Below are 19,703 nucleotides of genomic sequence, written 5' to 3'. Positions count from 1 at the left end.
TGGGGTTTTTTTCAGATGCTAAGAAAAGCAATTAGTGTTTAAAGAGCTGTGATAAAACTGTACTGGTTTTGCTGCAGTTTATTGTGTCATCTCCTCCCATGAGAAAGGGGAAAACATACCCTGTGAAGCAGTTCTCCTTTTGCCAGAAGTACCTGTATGACTAGTTTTTTGTGTTGTTGTCAGACAGATTTAGTGTCTAAAAAATTTTTAGTTTCATTTTTGTGGAGACGCTAGTTTATGCTTTAGCCTTTCCCCTAAATAAGAGGAATTTACAGCTTCTTAGTTCTCAATGTAGCAGCTATCTTTGCAAAACCTGTAGGGGTTTAATAACCTACAATATCTGTGTTAAATGGGATTGAAACTGGCTACTGAGGTAAAGAAGTTACTGGGAATATTCACAGAAAAAGGATGAATTAATAAATCTTGTTTAGACATGTAAACAAATGAAAACCAGAGAGAAGCTGAGCAACTTATGTAAAAATGAGGCATTTCTTTATACTGTTAATTACACTGTTGTCTGGAAGCTTGAGGACTGAAGTTTTTTTGTGAGTAGGACAAATTCTGAAGACCTACATCTGTTATGTTTTCTATATATGCTTGTATCTCTTTCTCTGAGAAAAGTCAATGCAATCAGTCTTAAGTCAAGGGAAATTCGTTGCTAATATCAACCCCTTTGAGACTATAGGGAAAAAGCCACAGTCCTCGTAGTCAAGGTGAACCAGCTTCTGCTATGGCTTGCTTTGTCCACTGAAAATAGCAGAAATCAATCTGATGCCCATTGACTTGGCTGCTGCTTCTCTGCAAGTGGAAGTTGTAAACATATGTCACAGTAGCACCACCAGGCATGCGATATTGTGGCTGCAAACAATTTGTCCTCAGCCACTGTTCCTGAGGGATCCTCCCTGCTCCCTTGCTGCTGCCTCTGGCAGGAAGGCTAGGCTGACTTCAGGACAGCACAGCACAGCCCCTTCTCTGGCCACCTCACAGTCACCTTGCCAAGGGGACTGCTCACTGAGCACACTGTGCTTGAGGCTTTCCTCTTCCACCCACAGTGTGTGCTAACCTCAGACCTGCCAGACACACAGGATACTTGGTGTGAGGGCAGCTTTGGTCTCCCTATTCTGCAAATGGGACGGACATATTTTTTGTGGATTGTGCAGCCTTATTAATATGGGTTGTTGGGCTCTAGTTTTGAATTTCTTATTTAATACGTCAGTCAGGAGACTGCAACCACACAGGGAGAAGGGGTGTTTGTATTCCTGTTGGCCAGCTATGTCTGTTACGAATTGCGCTAAAGTTACTTAAACATATCATTTCGTGGGTTTAACAGAGTGGATGTTTGCAGTACTGCCACTGGTTAAAGCAAGGAACTGCACTGATTTATTCTTTGTTGTGCTTTCAGATTGCTGTGTATATTTTTCAACTCCTTTTTTCACTGGGCAAAGTCAGCCATCTTTACACTGGGACTGAATAAAATCAGCACTTCTTTGTGTGTGCTGCTCTCTTGCCAGAATTTACCTTGGCTCACACAATTTGATTTTGCTCATATTTTCAGTCATTCAGAAAAATACCATGGCTGTCTATCTTTTAAATGGTTGATTTATTTTATGGGTCTTGAATACAGGTCTAAAGGAATACTTAGTAAATTTGCCACTGACACTAAATTGGGAGGAACTGTCAACTCCCTTGAGGGTAGAGAGGCCCTGCAGAGAGACTTTGACAAATCAGAGAGATACACAATCACCAACATATGACGTTTAACAAGGGCAAGTGCCAGACTGTGAACCCGGGATGGAGCAACCCTGTTGTGTGTACAGCCTAGAGAATGAGATGCTGGAAAGCAGTGATACAGAAAGGGACCTGGAGGTTCTGGTCAATGGCAAGCTGAATCTGAGTCAGCAGTGCCCTGGCAGCCAGGAGGGACAACCCTGTCCTGGGGGGCATCAGGTAAAGCGTCACCAGCCAGTCCAGGGAGGGGATTGTCCCGCTCTGCTCTGCAATGGGGTGGCCTCACCTTGAATATTGTGTGCAGTTTTGGGTGCCAAAATATAAGAAAGCTATTAAGCTATTGGAGAGTGTCCAAAGGAGGGCAACAAAGATGGTGAAGGGCCTTGAGGGGAAGCCGTATGAGGAGCAGCTGAGGGCACTTGGTCTGTTCAGCCTGGAGAAGAGGAGACTGAGAGGAGACCTCGTTGCATCCTCACGAGCAGAAGTAAAGGGGCAAGTACCGTTCTCTTCATTTTCATGACCAGTGACAGGGCTCGAGGAAACATCGTGCAGCTGAGTCGGGAGATATTTAGGTTGGTTATCAGGAAAGGAATTCTTCACCCAGAGAATGATTATGCAACATTACAGGCTCTCCAGGAAAGTGGTTGCAGCACCATGCTTATCTGAGTTCAAGAAGCGTTTGGACAATGCTGTCAGGCATGTGGTGTGATTCTTGGGGTGTCTTTCATAGAGCCTGGAGTGGGATTCGATGATCCTTGCAGGTCCTTTCCAACTCAGCATATTCTATGATTCCATGATTCTAGGTTTTACAGTCAAATACACTCATGTATACAACACACAAAATCCATCAACAGGCCAATATCACACTGTTAGTAAGAGTTATTTCCAGTTCCTAATCCATACTGTGTAGTGTGAATTAGTTAAACACCGTCTGCATGTGTGGCTGTTAAGGTTTTCTGAAAGACAAAACAGTAATTGAATTTCACAATGTACCATCATAGGACATGAGTGCTAAAATAAGTAATTGAAACAACATGCTAAGAATTTCCTTAACCATAAGGAGTTGTATAAAACCTATAAAATTTTATTTGCTCTCATTTAAGAAGACCCTTAATAGAAGGAAGAAATAAATCCTTAGGAAAGAAAGCAGTCTGAGGGCATACTCTGATATGGTTTATCTTTCTGATTCAAAGAGCAATTGCTGACACTGTAGAAAGGCAGAATTGGAAACTGAATTACTCTGAACTGCCAAAAAAGATGTGCAATACTTAATCTGCAGTGCAGCAGGCAGCTGGCAGGTTCTTGGTAACAAAAAATGTAATTCCCTAGCTATCATTTTCTTCTTGAGGGAGCATAGTGCAACCACTGACAAACTCTGTATCTGTGTCTTCAACTTTAAGAAGTGAATAATATCTTCTCTTTTGTTTACAGAGTGTGAGGAGGCACAGCTGAGCTAAAAAATACAGATGCTTAAGAACTAAAAGTCCAAACTGTGTTGGCATCTGCAAAACAAAGCCAGAAAACCTCTAGAAGAAAAAAAAAATTCTGCATTTTGTAAAGATCTATGCATTTTCTCTCTGTTTAGTTAAACGTAAAATGACTGATAGTATTCCAAGGGCTTGAAAATCAAATATACACATCTGTGATCTTCATGACAAAGAGAAGGTCTAAATTGTGAATTGAAAATGAACACAGCATATTGCCTTACCTGTAACCACACCCTTTCCTTTAATACATACATGAGCAAAAAGGTACAGAAAATGAAATGTAACAAGGGAAAACCTTAAACCTCTCAGAAAGCTTTTTCTCCTTTCTCTTCATGTTATTGCACTGACTCAAAAAAAATGCCAATGAATATGAAGCTTGCTAGCCTGGGGACCTGCAAAGCTTTTAGCCGGCCATAGTCACAATTTGCCATTTGATCCACATTTAAGTAATTTTCACTCTTCATACAGGCTCTTCATAAACACCATCCAGTAGGAGTCCAGCTACTCTGAGGTAAGAACATTCTAAATTAAAAAGGCTTATTTCACATCCTGTGCACGACCAGAAACTACAAATTCATCCCCTAGCCCTCTGCTCTTACAGAATGTGAAGCCACCTTTTCTTTTCTTCTCTTTTCTGAAAGAGTTTTATTCCTTGCTTCATTGACTATGTCAGATAGACAACACTGTTCCCCTAAGTACTAAGGTGTTGCAATGTTTCTCATGATCTTGGCTTTAGTTTCTCCACTGTCATGCATTATTTTGCATCTCTCTGCCTTCATATTTGAGTAAGGACCATTTGGAGCAAATTAGACGTCATCATGAGAATGAAATGGTTTTTACTTCAGCACAGTACTAGTGTAAATGGTCAGAGTTTCCAAGGTACAGTGTTTTCCCTGTAAGGAGTCAGGATGTTCCTGCCCCCTCGGTGCCTGCAGGAGCAGACATAATTTCAGAATGGTGAGGAACAGGGAAGTAGTGATGTAATTATCAGTGCAGTAGCACAAGTCTCTATCTTCACATACTGTGTAGAAGTACCTGAAGATTTGGACTGAACCTCATGATATTCTTCTCAGTTTCCTAGGTATCTCACTATGCCTCCATTGGCTCCACTGCATGACATTGCAGTGTGCTGCAATAAAACACCTGCAAATATTAGTGCATTACAAAGTCAAATTCCCATTTTTAGGAAAAAGAAAAAAAGAGTAGGCTGGTAGTTTCTGACTAATTTGCCTTCAGTGTTAAAGTAAAATATTCTACAGAGTAAATTAAAGAACAGGAAGAGTGAGAATGTAGTTGGTGGAGGGAAAGGAAGGAAAGAACCTGACTGTGAGTGGCCTCTTCTCCATGCAAGTGAAGAGGATCCACCCCCAGAAACTCCTCCACCAGCAGGAATTTGTTTGCAGCTAGGGCTCACTTCAGTCTGTTCAGGGGTATGGCTGTTTTAGTACACAACCAATTAAATATGCTCAGTGCTGGAAGAATGAAGACATAAAATATTGTACAGCAGGGACAGTGGGATACTTGCAAGTAAAGAGCTATAGAAATATTTTATGTTAGGAGGCAGGAAATATCTAGTTGTATTTCTCGTCCTGCAAAAAGTTTCTAGACAGAAAGCTGGTAGGGCATACACTCCCCTTCATAGAGTGAGTAAAATCTGAACTTTATTCAGTTGAAAGAATGTGATTAAAAGCTGTGTTCCAAGAGATGACCTGTTTCAAAAGATCCTGATGTGCAGTGTTTCAGCTGCTGTTTTCCCCTGCTCTGCCTGAGTAATTACCTGCCTGAACCTCTGTATGTATAGCTGAGTGAAAAAATGGTGCTGAAAACATGGGCATCGTGCACTTCTTAGATATTTCTGAGAAAAGTATGTAATCCTTTTTCAGAGTCTAAGTACTACACAATCACATCTTATTGTGGAGGTCTTTCCACTGATCCAAGCAGAGATGTGCCCAATTTGTCTTGGTGTAATTACCCAGTGGTTATCAGATATGTGCTTCCTTGTATTGATGAGTATTTCCCCCTCGTAAGGCAGGGAGAAGGACAGGTGGGCAGTGTGGAGGCAGTATGGACTTTTCATCTTATCAGAATGACTAGCATTTTTGTGATAATTATAATTTTATTCAGTCTGGGGTTCCTGTGGAACAATGCAGATGCTAAACTATTATTTGTCTGTGGCTATTAGCCAAGATAAAATTGGAAAAGGGAAACCCCCCCAATCTTCTGTTATTTTGTTATATATCTAATTAGACCTTAAGACTAAACCAGCATTTTTATGAAAGGATGTATTTAAGATGTAGTTTTGGAGTTGCAGTAGTAACAGCATTCGTTCTGTGTGGTAAACAGAAGCCTTTTGGCAGTGGGATACTTTAGTTCTGAAAACTGCCAAAAATTGCTTGCTTATATACAGAACTACAACTACTCACTGTGCCAGTGAGTCACACAGAAGGGGGACCAGGGTAAACACAGAGCTGTAGTAAAAAGGTAGGTGTGCAGGAAACATGCATTATTATGCTGGCAAACTAAGATACAGGCTGCACCCTGTCATTAAGAGTGAAGAAAGGGGGAGTGGGGGGGAAGAGTTGAAGTCAAGCCTGGATATTCTAATGTAATTTGGAAAGGACTGCAGAGTAGTCTAAATGGTAATGGTTTTTGACAGTTTGATATGTATTTATAGCTGTTGCCAGCCCTGCCTGAATATTATATAGGATTATCTGGGATTTTCCGGGTTTATCACCACAGGCATGCAGGATTAACAGCGTGATGAAGTCAAAAAGAATTACTCAGCCAATCCAATCCCTATACTTATACAACGCCCTTCACACAAGGTCCCACTGAGCTGCACGAGAAATACAATAACTGCCAGAAAGGATGGTGAAATAAAAATTTACCATCTAGGCTTGAAATCCACCATGGAAGCAGGCTACAGATTATCTCCTAATAAAAGCCTCCAAAGAGTCGGTGCCCAGCAAAGCAGGGAGTGGGCATCACTCCTCCTGCTCCCTGTTGGTAACCTTAAAGACATGTAAGACATTTTTAATGCTCAGCACTTTCACAATGGGAATATACAGATAGATTAAAAACTCCTTGAGGCACTTAGAAGCTAGGTGAAAGAAGCTTCAATTAATAGTAGATACTAGATACACAGGATTTTCCTTTGACACAAAACCACTGTCCTACCTGCAGCTTTTATCTAGTTTTGTCCAATTGCTTTAATTTTTCCTGTCTAGTATTCCTAAAAATCTTATCTTCAAACTGTGCTGTAGCATCCACGATGCAGACACAGGAGGATCTCTTGATTTTGCATGTGTACCACTAATTTGAGCTGTGCTGTGTCAAAAGATTTTCTGACCCTTCAAACACAATTTCTTCAAACAGAAAAGTATATTCAAACAACAACAAAGCAAATAACTTTGAGCCAAAGTACACATTACAGGCGTGTCACTCACAACAGGGCAGTGGTGAAGACCCTGTCCATGTTCCCCAGCATAGACTGGTAGTGGAGTCTTGTGAGCCACCTATCAGAGTTTGTCTGAAGACAGAGATCCTGAAGGGGTCGGCCATAAATCCTAAGTATTAGAGGAAGGGTAAAGGGCTGTTGATGTTGCAGCTGAAAATGAGGGCGAATTGAAAACCAGCAGCTTCTTTCTGCTGTTGTAATTACCTGAGCTCATTGACTTGCTATTGTTCAGGATTCTTTGTACAGACTTCAACAATACATAGAACCGGATAAAGCTCCAGGCTACCTGAGATGAAGAGGAACAGCCTTTAAGGAACAGTGTTGAACACTGTGTCATTTTGGGGAGGATGTCTTGGAGGTGATCCAAAGGAGTAGAAGCACCCATAAAACTGGATTAAAGCATGTACTTGGCCTAATATTTGGAACTTCTCCAGACAGATGGAGCAGGATCTATGGGTAGTGTACAAAGTCAGAAGTATTTGTCCAGGGTTTTGTAGGATGGAGTACATGTGCCCTCAGCTCTTTAATCAGAGCACGTCTTCTACAGGAGACCTGTGGGGACTACAGCCTCTTTACTGAAAAATCATGTTAGTACACTTAAGGCTCATCAGTGTCCTTCCTGACAGAGTGGTCTGTCTTCAGCTTTAGAACTTTTAACTTAGACAGACTTTGATACTGTTTTTTTTAAGTCAATTATAGAGAATATAACAAATGAAGCAATAGTTGTATGCAATGCATATGTTATGGGATGAAATACAGATGTCACAGTAGCTTCAGTACTTGAGAAATGGTATCAATTGTGGTATTTTTCCTGACATAACAAAGTAATCTCTTTGTTGCTCAATAATTATTACGATTACTACATTTGTAGGTGAAGGGTGGCTAGCCAATTTTTCCTGTAAGATAAATCCATTTTTTAGCATGCAAGTTTTGACATATGCTTTGAAAGAATAATTAGCTAAATGTTTTCCTTGAAAGTTATTTTTCACTACTTTCAATAAAGATTTTTATTGTAGCTATGTTTTAATGGCTGTAATAATGAATCAGCATCATAAGCACATTTACTTATATGAAGAAATTCAAGAGCAACTCTTCCCCAGGCTGCCAGGTGTATGCTTGGTGTGCTGCTCATGATGTGCTGACTCAAGGAGGTGTGAAAAGTCTTGTTCTATTTAACATACCTGGATAACTGGTTTGGGTCATTCTCTTTCTGCCTTCCCTACATGCTATTCTGAGAGGAGTTTTCAATACCTTAGGTTGTTCAACATAAACCTACTATCTCAGGATGTGTATCTGACTGCCTCTCTGTAGACAGTAAGGCATAGGAATTTAAACTCTAGATATACATCTACGGAGCAAAATAAAGGCTCATTCATGGCATGGGTTCAATACTTGTAATCTACTTGAAAAAGGTACAAATAGCTACTAAGTTGGGGATTGAGAAATATCCTGTACAATTAAATAGTAGAGAAAAAAAACACTTCAGTTAGTAAAATAAAAATAAAAATGTTTAATTTAAAAAAAATATTGAATCATTGTCTTCTGATTCTGTTCCAATTAATAAGGTCATGTGAAACAGAAAAGTTCAAAACATCCTGTTCAATTATATTTAGTTTTTTCCATTTTTCTTGCAAAACAGAAAGGTGTTGCAATTTAATTATTTCAGGAAGAGGTTTTGCTTTTGTCAGAGTGCCATTTTTTACAGAAAAATATTGGATAGGTACTGATGAGGTCGTCAGCTCTGTCCATAAGAGGAAACCAGTCTTTGTTTCAGAATAGATCTATTTTTTCAAGTTTGCAATAACTTCCAGAAAAATTCCCTTCACTAACAATTCTTTTGCCTTATTGTCACAATTTCGGTGCATAAAACCCAGGGAATAACCAAAAAAATAACCATTTCTCTTTCATCTGCCGTTTTTCAGGAAGGCATTTGTTGGATTTGTTCCTGTATTTATGCTAGAGTGAGAAAGGATAACTAGGTGGCTTTTGTGCTTAGATCAGGATGGTCTGGGGCTGAGATGCTCTTAAGTGCCTGTGTGAAAATGTCAACCCCTGAGAAAACTTGTCTCATGCTGATGAACTTTAGCATTTTGGTCCTCTTTGCTGATGTATGTGTGAGGTCTTCTATCCACAATGTGTCTTATGCATATACTGATCACTAGAAATGATTGGATAGACTTCATTTTTATCCAAAGTATGCTACACAAACATACGCTGAGATACATGAGCACAAAAAGTACATGTGCACATGCATACACATGCACACAGTTCTCCAGTGCTTCATGATAAAGAAAAATTATTATACTCATTTTTATGAGGCCAGCAATAGGGTTACCAGGCTAATAAATGAAGCATGAATTATTCATCAGTCTGCATGTCATATGGATCTTTTAAATTACAGCCAAAGAAATGGTAAAACTGTAAGCTTCTACCACTCTTACAGAAACAATTTAATTGCAAAGACACAATAAAGTTCCTCCACCTATTTTAACCACTTACTATTTTAATGAAACTAGAGGCAGCAGCTTAGCTAGATTTCCATAATATACAACTAATGAGATACAAGGGACATTAGTAATTTACAGGCCTGAAGTGTTCTGGACCTTCATGAAAGGACCTTTCATAAAAATTATAATCACAAAAAAGTGATTTCATGTTTCCTGAACACTTTTTTTAACAGAGACATTGCCTGTATTTATGAATTTTGTATATTAGAGGATGAATGTTGTGAATATGCTGGAGAGTACTACACTAAGCCAAGGATACCCTTTTTTAATACTTCTAAGAAATTAATTTTAACCAGGCCTAGCACAGGGAGATAGAAAAATCATATTTAGAGGTATGCAATTATTTTACAATGAAAGCATCTGGAACTATCTGTTGGCACATTGTGATTCTCACACCTCAAATTTCTCTATCAGGATATGTGTTTTCCTTCATTTTATTGAAAGTGTTTATATCATTGCATAAAAGACTTCATAAACAGTCCTTATACAACTCTATAATAAATTGTTAATTATATTTCTATCCTTTTTGCTACTCAGCAAACAGATAAAAAGGTAAGGCTAAATTGAAAAAGAAAATTAATGTGCAACATTTCAAATGAGTGAACCAGGTATTTCATAACAGCATAAAAGACTTACATTTGTTTATGCAACAGAGCCTGAGAGTTTGTAATGGGGAAAAACAAATAGAACAAAATTATGGTATAAATAAATATTCTGTTCTGCCCTCTTCTTTTCTAGTGTAAGCTCATATTAAGATTTATATTTATGCTATCAATTTTTGTGCTTAATCGGAATCATGAAAATAAACTTCACAACAAGATGTGCTGAAGGGAACTATACAGAAAAATACAGAGCAGAAAAATTTTCCTTCCATGAATTATTGACAATGTTTAAATCCCCTATTTGGACAGAAAACATGCTACCCATTCAACGATGTACCTAAACCAACCCTTTACTCAGACCACTGAGTTACTGAGGGTGTTCAGACTCTTCTAGGGGTGAATTTTTGGTACATCAGTACTACTCTGGATCAAAAGCCATAAGTATACTCTTTCATAGTTTCTGTCCTGGGTTTATTGTTTGTTAGGCTTCCTTCCTTATGCTTTTAAGCTTCTGGAATACAAGATGGTCTCTCCATAAGGAAGGACCAACCTGCGTGTTCTCCCTGAATTAGTCTACTGTAGCTCCACATCTAGCACATCATAAAATATCTTCCAGAACTAGTAATACAACTGATGAAACACACACATTTTGCCAATTCCTCCATTTTTAAACAGACCTCAAGCTCCCAACCATAAATAATTTCATAGCCATGTATGAAATGGCCAAAGTATAATTGTAGGCACCGCTCTCTTCTCTGTCTTGACAGGACCTGAGGGAATGGCCTGAGGTTGTGTCAGGGGAGGTCTAGGTTAGTTATTAGAAAAAGGCTTTTTGCTCAGAGAGTGGTTGGGTGCTGCAACAGACTCCCCAGGGAAGTGGTCACAACACCAAGGCTGACAGAGTTCAAGAATCATTTGGACAATACTTTTGGGCACATGGTGTGACTTTTGTGAGTGGTCCTGTGCAGGGCTGAGGTTGGAGTCAATGATCTTATGGGTCCCTTCCAACTCAGCACATTCTATGATTCTGTGATTCTGTGCCATATATGCAACTTGATGTCAAAAAAATTCTGTTGATCAGAACTGATGGAAATTACATCTCCTTTTGTGCTGGTTACAAGGAGACCATTTGGTCACAATGCCCATTCTGGGCATCTTCAGAAGGAGATGAAGCATCCAGCATGCACAGTACAGAAACAGGGATGTGAGGTATGAATAAGTGGAAGACATTCAACTTCAAAAATCCACTGAGATACTAAATCACTGAAAGCACAGTAGAAAACATCAATACATAAACCATTTCTGCAGTGGTTTGCTAACCTCTAAACTCTCAGATTAAAAACTCCAGTTGGTATAAACTCATCAACAAGAAGCAGATAACTGTCAGTGGAAGTCATTGGTTTAGAATAAACAGAAGAAAAGCTGCATTTTCATAGCTTCCAGTCTCTTCAATTTGCTCGTGCAAAAATATCACCAGAAGAACAAACTAATGAGCTGGGTGTCACCCCGCCTTACTCATCATAACCGAATTGTCAGTCAAGTTCAAGCTGCCAATTTTGTAGCTACAGACAATTTAAGAAGCAAAAAGATCTCAGCTTGATTTTTCAGGTCCCTGGCTGAGCTTGCTCTCTGACAGCAGGAAAAAGCATCTTCTAGCCTTTAAATGGAGCAAATTAAATATGAAAGAACATTGAAATAGAACAAATATGGAAGCTGTCACAGACAATCACTTTTAGGGAGTATTTCTGTGACAGTTACTGAACTGAAATCAAGGCTGAAAACACCATAAAGCCATCACTTTCATTTTATGATGTTTTGAAGACACACGTCTCTGGAAAACTTAAGGAAGCGATTCTTAGACCTTGTGCTGGTTTTGGCTGGGGTAGAGTTAATTTTCGTAACAGTGTATATATAATATGGGGTAATGTTTTGGATTTTGGATGAACACAATAATGATAATAGGAATGTTTTTGTTATTGATGAACACTGCATACACAGAGCCAAGGCCTTTCCTGCTTTTCATACCATCACACTGGTGAGGTGGCAGAGGGTGCATGAGAGACTGGGAGGAGACACAGCTGGAGCAGCTCATCCAAACTGACCAAAGGAATATTCTGGACCATATGACATCATGCTCAGTACATAAGCTGGAGGAAGAAGAAGGAAAGGGGGGATGCTCAAAGTGATGGTGCTTGTCTTTCCAAGTCAGCATTGCTTGTGATGGGGCCCTGGTCTCCTGGAGATGTCTGAGCACCTGCCTAACCACAGGGAGCAGTCAACTAATTCCTTGTTTTGCTTTGCTTGCATGCACAACTTTTGCTTTCCCTATTATTGGGTTTTCTGGCCTTTACCCTTCTGATTCTCTCCCCAGTCCCACTGGTGGGGGAGTGAGAGAGCAGCTGCATAGGGCTTGGGTGCTGGCTGGGGGTTAAACCATGATATAGCCACAGAAGGTTGTGGGGAAGTTAAAAGGCAGTATAGTACTTCAGTGACAGCAACCGATGCTGAAATGGACCATGCTAGACATCTGGCAACTGAATTGCTGCTTCATGGAACTAAGAATTAATAGTGGCATCATCAGTGATATTTACTCTTTTTTTGGCCTGATACATTTGATTTTTTTCCCTTGCAATATGTCTTCAGCAGAGGGGAGGAATCAAGAAGCACTTCTTCCATTACTTTGAATCCTCTTACTTTAAGACCTTACACAGTTATAGGTCATGTGTTGGTTTAGCAGTATACAAGGCTTTTGTGATATCATGCACCATGTTGTTCTCACAGGTAATTTGTTTTAGGACACTAAATTAATCCTCATCTTACCTGGATATGTCTGCACAGTCACAGAGTAAATGTATCTGCACAAAAATTATTCTAGCTATGGCAATAGCAATGGATGCAGAATACCAACTCAGAAACTATAGTATTTGGGAATATTTAGGGTCCTCAGAGATTTTGGAGGCATAAAATTAATGTGAAGTCCTGTGTTGGTGTTTTCATTTCTTTTGTTACCTTGTTTTCTACCTTTTGTGTCTAACCTTACGTTTGCTGAAATCTCACCCTTACTTTGATCTTCAGGCTGCACATCTGGAGGACCAGTGCCAAAGACAGCATGCACAAATGCTAAAATGGGAAAAGGAAAAAAGACATTTGTTGCAGTTCTTTGGTAGGTTCTTCTTTATCTGGAGCCTTGCTCATTGAACACCTTTTTATAGCCATCAGAAAATATAGATAAACTGACTTTTAAGCAAGAGGGCCAGTTCTGCTAGGTGTGATTTTGGTGGTAAATGGAGTACAGGCAGCATTTCTTTTAACATTGAGTAGTTGAATTCCTCCTTAAAGAGAGTACAAAACAGAAATCTCTGTAGCTGATGATGCCAGTTTTGGTAATGAAAGGTTTGTCTTCTGAGAGAAGAAAGACTGTGCAGAAAATTGCAGTGAAATGCAGAAAGAATTAATGAAAATTGACTTTGAGAGCACATAATCTTTTCAATAAAAGTTTTCAGTAAAATAACAATCTCTTTTCAAATATGCAATTCAAACTATTATTTCACTAAAGACTCTGGCAACTGTTAAATAGGTCACAATTCTTGTCTTGTGCTCTTCTTCTGCAACATTTTTCCTTTTCTTTCCCTTGAATATGTGTTTGTAGATTTCTCATATCAATCTAAATCAAAAGACCTTATGCAAACCACCTACCACATAAATCTTCTTAAGGCAAATGATCAAGTAGGTGAAATATTACTGCAACTATTTAGGAAAAGATATCTTCAAAAGAATGCCAGTAAATGGGAAAAGCACATTTTCACTTTGAAGATATCCCCATGTGCTTTTGGGATTGTTTGTTCATTAAGCAAACATGTAGAAGGTAAGTAAAAACAACTTGGGCTTCACCTTCCCTAGAGAGGTGTCTGCTTCACACACAGAGCTCTGTTTGTGCCGTAACTTGTTGGGAATTCATGGTCTGACACTGTGGCTAAGCCTAGTTTGGGCAGGAGGTTGGACTAGAGATCTCCAGAAATTGCTTTCAGAATGAAATATCTTAGGACATCGTGAAAGTGAAACAGTGGGAAATGTTACAGTAAACTTCTTCCAGGAATATAGGAAATGTGGTAGATGACATCCCTAGATCCCCCCGTCTGTTTCTCAACAATTTCCTCACCTGGTACTTCCCATTACCATTGCAGCCTCCCGAATTTTCCTTCATAGCTGTACAAACCATCTCCTCTTCCTCCCTCTATTCTCATCAAAATGATAAACAAGTAAAGCCGGAAGACACTTACATTGATTAGATCTAGAGATTTTAAGGTGATAAAACTGTGCCTTTGTCTGTCTGGAAATACTTTCTTTCTAAGCGATATCAATACACTAATATTTAGTTTGCTTTTGTATTAGGTTTTTTTTCCCCAGACATTTTTGCTGTTTTGCACATAATTGTTAAATAATTTCATGTTACTGTTTCACATCGTTGCTAACGTGGGGCCAATATCTCACCACTCAGCAGTGTCAGATCATTTATCCAAGATTCCCTCTGACACTGAGTAGGGAAAAGCGGCTTTTCTCGGTTTTCATGAAATGTACATGCAGATGGGAGTGGGGAGGATAGCTTATTCCAGATTTCTTCTTCGAAGTGTGTGCAAGTGACATTGCTTTACCTTGAATTTTGCCTCAGTGGAGTATTTGCTTGCACAGTTTTGCATCTACGCTCTGTCTGGGCTAGGAGTTTTGTGCAATCTGCCAAGGGATGGGGTGGAAGGGAAACCGTTCTTCAGCTGGGGGAAGTCACCTATATTATTTTCTGGCAGAGGATGTTGAAAAGTTTGCCATGTGTATTCTACCTTTGTGTGCAAGATGCCAAAGGGAGGAATCTAATTAGAAATACCTTACTCCTTCAGGTGTTCCCTCTCTCATATTTTCAGCTGTTTCTCTGTTATGATCCTTGCCTTTTTATATCTCCACCCTGCCAAAATGAAAAGGAATAGTAAAATGTCCCTCCAAAGGTATCTCTGGCTTGTCAGTCTGCCCACTGACCCCAAAAATGAATAAAGGGGATCTAGCCCTGCAGTGTGTGGTGTGAATCCCACATCCCACACCAAAGAGGACTTTACTATGGGAAGTCCCCGAACACCGCAAATCCTGAGTTCATAGCCCACTTCCAGCAGTCACATTTTTGTCTTGTGATCCTCTCCTTTTGAATTACAGGAGTGATTTCCCAGAGTTACTAACCCTCAGGCAACAGGCAGCTCTTTCCTAGGAGACTCCCCGCCTCTCTGTCTTCTCCATCCCACCCTTTGCTCACCTTGTCCACCTTATTTGTGTCATTTTATCACATCCCTTAGAGCTAGAACACTGCATCCTGGCTGTGCCACACAGCTGGTTTTCCTTCCTTTCCCATATTAATTTCAGGCAACCAAATACCTGCTCGTGTGTTTGATCCCTGACCAAATACTGATGCTGTGAAGCTGGCGTTTGAAAAGTTGGTGTTGGTCAAGTGGTAAATTCTTTGTCATACACGTTTACTTCATGTAATGCTTATATTACATCATTTTCTATTTCTAAATTATAGGAATACATTTATCATCACTGTTGTAAGCTTATATCCTTATGCTTCAGAGACATGTTTATAACCTTTAAGATTCACTTCTTTAGGTGACTCCTCTGATCTCTTCGGAAAATAGCCTTGCTTTGGTGTTACTGCCATCATGTAGATGACGCTCAGCAGCTGTGGTGGTGTCCACCCACTTGCAGCCATTTTGAAACAAGGACAGTGTGAAACTTCAGGGGAAGCCTTCACAGCACCAGCAAAGGATAAAATTTTCTGAGTATTTTAATCTACACACCATTACTGGGATCCTTCTTCCATTGCCGTTGGAAGTATGTGTGAAATTTGGATGGAGAAGGGAAAATGAAGCAGAAAGTGGACACATTGAAGAGTTGGGCAGAACTCCGTCCTCAGCAGCCTTGACCTTCTAATTTAAAGCCACACACCTTCTAATTTAAATTTCAAAATCTTTCATAATCTTTGGGGCTGAAAAGAGAGCCTTCAAAAAAGTATGGCTCATTCCAGAGATAAATTGCTTTTAATACATACCAGTATGCAAGTTTGAGTGTTTTCTCACTCCAAGATTTTGATTAAATTCATAAGAAAAAAACCACTGAGACTGATGAAGAGCTCTAGTAGAAGAACATAATGTTACTACAAAAAAATATGTTCATAACTCTACTTATTTTCTACTGTGTTAGTTTTCTTTACTTCAGTCTTTTCATCTGGATAGCAAGTCTCACAGATTGTAAAAGAATATTCAATAATCACTCAGTTTACTTATTTGTTACTGGAAGAAATTTTAGGCAGTTTAGTGGAAAGATCCATTAATCCAGCAAAAGCTTAAAAATATTATTTCCAAGTCCTAACTCTTGGATTTTTGTTAACATTAAAAAAAATTGTAAATGTTGTCTACAATAAGTTTTTATAATTCAAGCTATTTTTGGACTCCTTCATAGAGAAAAATGAACCATGAGTCCAGATAGCTCACCCAGTAACAAAATTCCATTTTGCTTAATGGGGAAAGCTGGTGCTAGAAAGCCAGGAGTCACGTAAAGTAATTTACTGGGAAGTTATCCGGAAGTAAATATTTTGGAATTCTCTCCTGTGGTTAATGTGATGCATGAGACAATTGCTGAATCTGTACTCTGTCTTGGGAAAGAGCACAATAGGATAATGAACAATGTGGAAATCTTATGGAGATGGTTAAAATTTCTAGACCTCCTAGTAAGACTGTCAAATGCCCTCTGACTGAAGAGGAACATTATCTACCCTGCAGAATAGGAGGACAGCATCCTCTCTCTCCATACAAAAAAAACCCAAAAAAACCCCACAGAAATCTGTCACAGAATATTAGTTCCTGTTGTTCCATGACAGGAGGTTTTGTGCTTGTTTCTGCAGTCTTCAAATATATTTATGATGACAGTGTTATTTTAATCCTGGCAGTGATTAACATTACATTACTGATGCTTTAGTTCCTCCTCCAAAATAAGTGTTAGTCTTTCTCTGGATTTATTTTTAGCACTGTGCAAAAAGTCTGCTCGCTCCTTTTTTTCTATTTTTTTGTTTGTTTGTTTGTTTGCTTTGCTCTGAATAAGCTTTTGTTCACAATTTACCTATTTCCATCAGCACAGGAGGTCTTTAGGGAGGTTGCAAAGATTGTTCTGGGTGCTACTACAGTACATGTGCTGTGAAATATGCTGTGTGCCTAATTCTGTGAAGTCACTGAAAATCTCAGGCTGAATTATTAGTGACCATTTATGATGGTTCTTTCCACATAATTGGCCGTGTCTCCAGGAATCAGCCTGGCTCTTGCTTATGTCACTGTGTGTAGCTGCTCTATTTAATACTTCAAAGCAGGCAGAACTACCTTATGGATCACCATGGAGTCTGGTCACCAAAGTTTAAGGAACTCAGAAGGTCCCTTCTAACACTGCTTATTCAGTTACTTCGTTTTCTGTTTAGATGTGGAAGTTTGTACTGGCAGATGTGCTACTTCTCTGTTTAACCTCAGGGAAAAGCCAATGAGGCTGCGCCATTCAGGGGTCAGAAGCTCCCTGCCTTTTAACTGAAATATGCCAGACACGAGAGGAGGATGAAGGCTGCCAAGAAAGATACAGTTCACCTGGAAACTGCAGGAAATAAGTAATCTCAAAATATGAGAAGAAATCCAACTTTCTGGCCCGTTCATTATCTGTTATAAGATTTTGGATAGAAAACCATCAAAAGCCCCAAAAGCAGAAAAACCTGAAACTGCAACCTTCCATTATTAAAGAAGCAGTATTTTGAAAAAGCATGAATTATGAAGAGAAGACAAAATAATCTATATACACTATTTTCTTATGCAGAGCCTTAGGAGTGATGGATAACTAAAATGGTCTGACAGTCAATAATGCACATAAAATTTGCCGGTAGTATTTAAAAAGCTAGGCATCAATTCAGTTAAATTCTCATTTCTTTTTCCAATACTTATTTATTCATACTGTTGACCACCTGTGCTCTGCAAAGTTGAACTTGGAAAGTCAAACAAAATTGATTGTTACAGCCAAATACATGCATTTTTTATGCTCATGGATCAAAATATGATGTTTTACTGCAATATCGTGTGCTTTCTGTTATTTTTATTTCTGATTCACAAATAACTTCTCTAGACACCTGCTTTATTTATTGGAAAAGTAAAAGAAATGAGGAAAAAGTGCTGTATGGACAATGAAAGTGCCTGTAACATTTTAAGCAATAGATTTCTGTGAGAGATCATCCACTAATACACAGTATTCCTGTCAAATTTCCTTGCAGCTTGTTTTAATTTACTGCTTGGGGTAGACCTGTTGAGGTTACATTCCTCTTATTCAATCTTGAGTCTTTTCCTTGCTCTGATATTGTCTGTTCTGTCAGGCCACTGAGGTTGTTGAAATAACCAGAATATCTGAAAATAACCCAGTCACAGATGGAGGTGGAGTGAAAGGAGAAAAAAGAAAAAAAGGAGTAAAGCAAATTGAATAGCAGGGGGTGACTATTTTGTTTTGAACGTGCTCATAAACAAGTCCAGAACTTTGATATGTGTGCAAAAGGAGAAACTCCTGAGTTTTTTTGAGTAACCTCTGAAGAAATAAAAGATAGAAATAGTGGGTTGAATACCACCATCTTCTACTACTGCACATTCCTAAGTAAGTAATGCCCTTTACTTCAAGCTTCTTGACAAAACAGCCACAAGAATGATAAATAATTGAAAAGTCTTATATATATAAGAGTATTAGATCTATTTTATATATATATATATGTATGTATGTGTGTCTGTGTGTATATATATATATATACACACAGACACACAGACATACACATATACGCATGTATAAATGACAGTTTCCTCTTCTGGGTGCATAGGTATATATAAATATCTACGTGTGTGTGTGTATCTCCTCTGGAATAATTTCCACACATTTTAAGACCATTTTTAAATGTACTCCACTGACTGATTTTCAGGCAATCTGCATCTAGTTAAAGGAGCCCTGGCTCTTAATCAGTCTGTATTTCAGCACTCCAATCCTCTTCACATAAATGTTTGATTTTAAGGACAATGTGAACTGCTGTTGAAACCCAGGGGTCTTGAGCTCATGCTAAAAATCACCCAGAAACTTAAGTGTGTGGTTGAATAGGGATGAATATCAACTAAAAAAAATAACTAATATTTATGTAATGAAAAAAGAGAATCAAAATGAACTCTTAATAAAAACAAACAGAGATAAAATCTATTTACTCTATGGAATTTACTGTTACAGAACACGTGAGAAAGGAAGAGAAGTCCACAAGCCATTTTTTCCATTTGTAATTGGTTACTTTGCAAGTAGCTTAACAATATCAAAGGGCTTGTTCAGTAATTAAATATTATACCCAGCTGAGTACTGAAATATCATCAAAACTACTTGGCAATCAGCAAGCTAGATTTAGTACTTTACAGCAAGTCGGTTATGCATTTAAACCTGAAAGAGAGAACAGTGAGCACATGTTATTTTTACAAAAATGCCAATAGCAATAAGATCTTGGGGGAGCAGCCCATTGTTTAAAGTGCCTAGTTGAACATTTTATGATGATATGCACGTTATTCACCTGATAAAGCCTCACTGTGGTTCCACCACTACACATGTGAAACAGCTGGCACAGATAAAAGTCTGTAGTGGTTTGACCCTGGCTGGATTCCAGACATCCATCTAAGCCTCTCTATCACTCCCCTTTTCAGCTGAACAGGGGACAGAAAATATAACAAATATTCATGAGTTGACATAAGGACTGCAAGGAATCACTAACCAAATACCATCATGGGCAAAACAGACTCGAACTGGAAATAAGAATTGAATTTATTACCAACAAAATCAGAGCAGGATA

This window comes from Pseudopipra pipra, chromosome Z (genome assembly GCF_036250125.1).
Source record: "Pseudopipra pipra isolate bDixPip1 chromosome Z, bDixPip1.hap1, whole genome shotgun sequence".
NCBI lineage: Eukaryota > Metazoa > Chordata > Aves > Passeriformes > Pipridae > Pseudopipra > Pseudopipra pipra.
Note: the sequence above shows the minus strand (reverse complement) of the source record.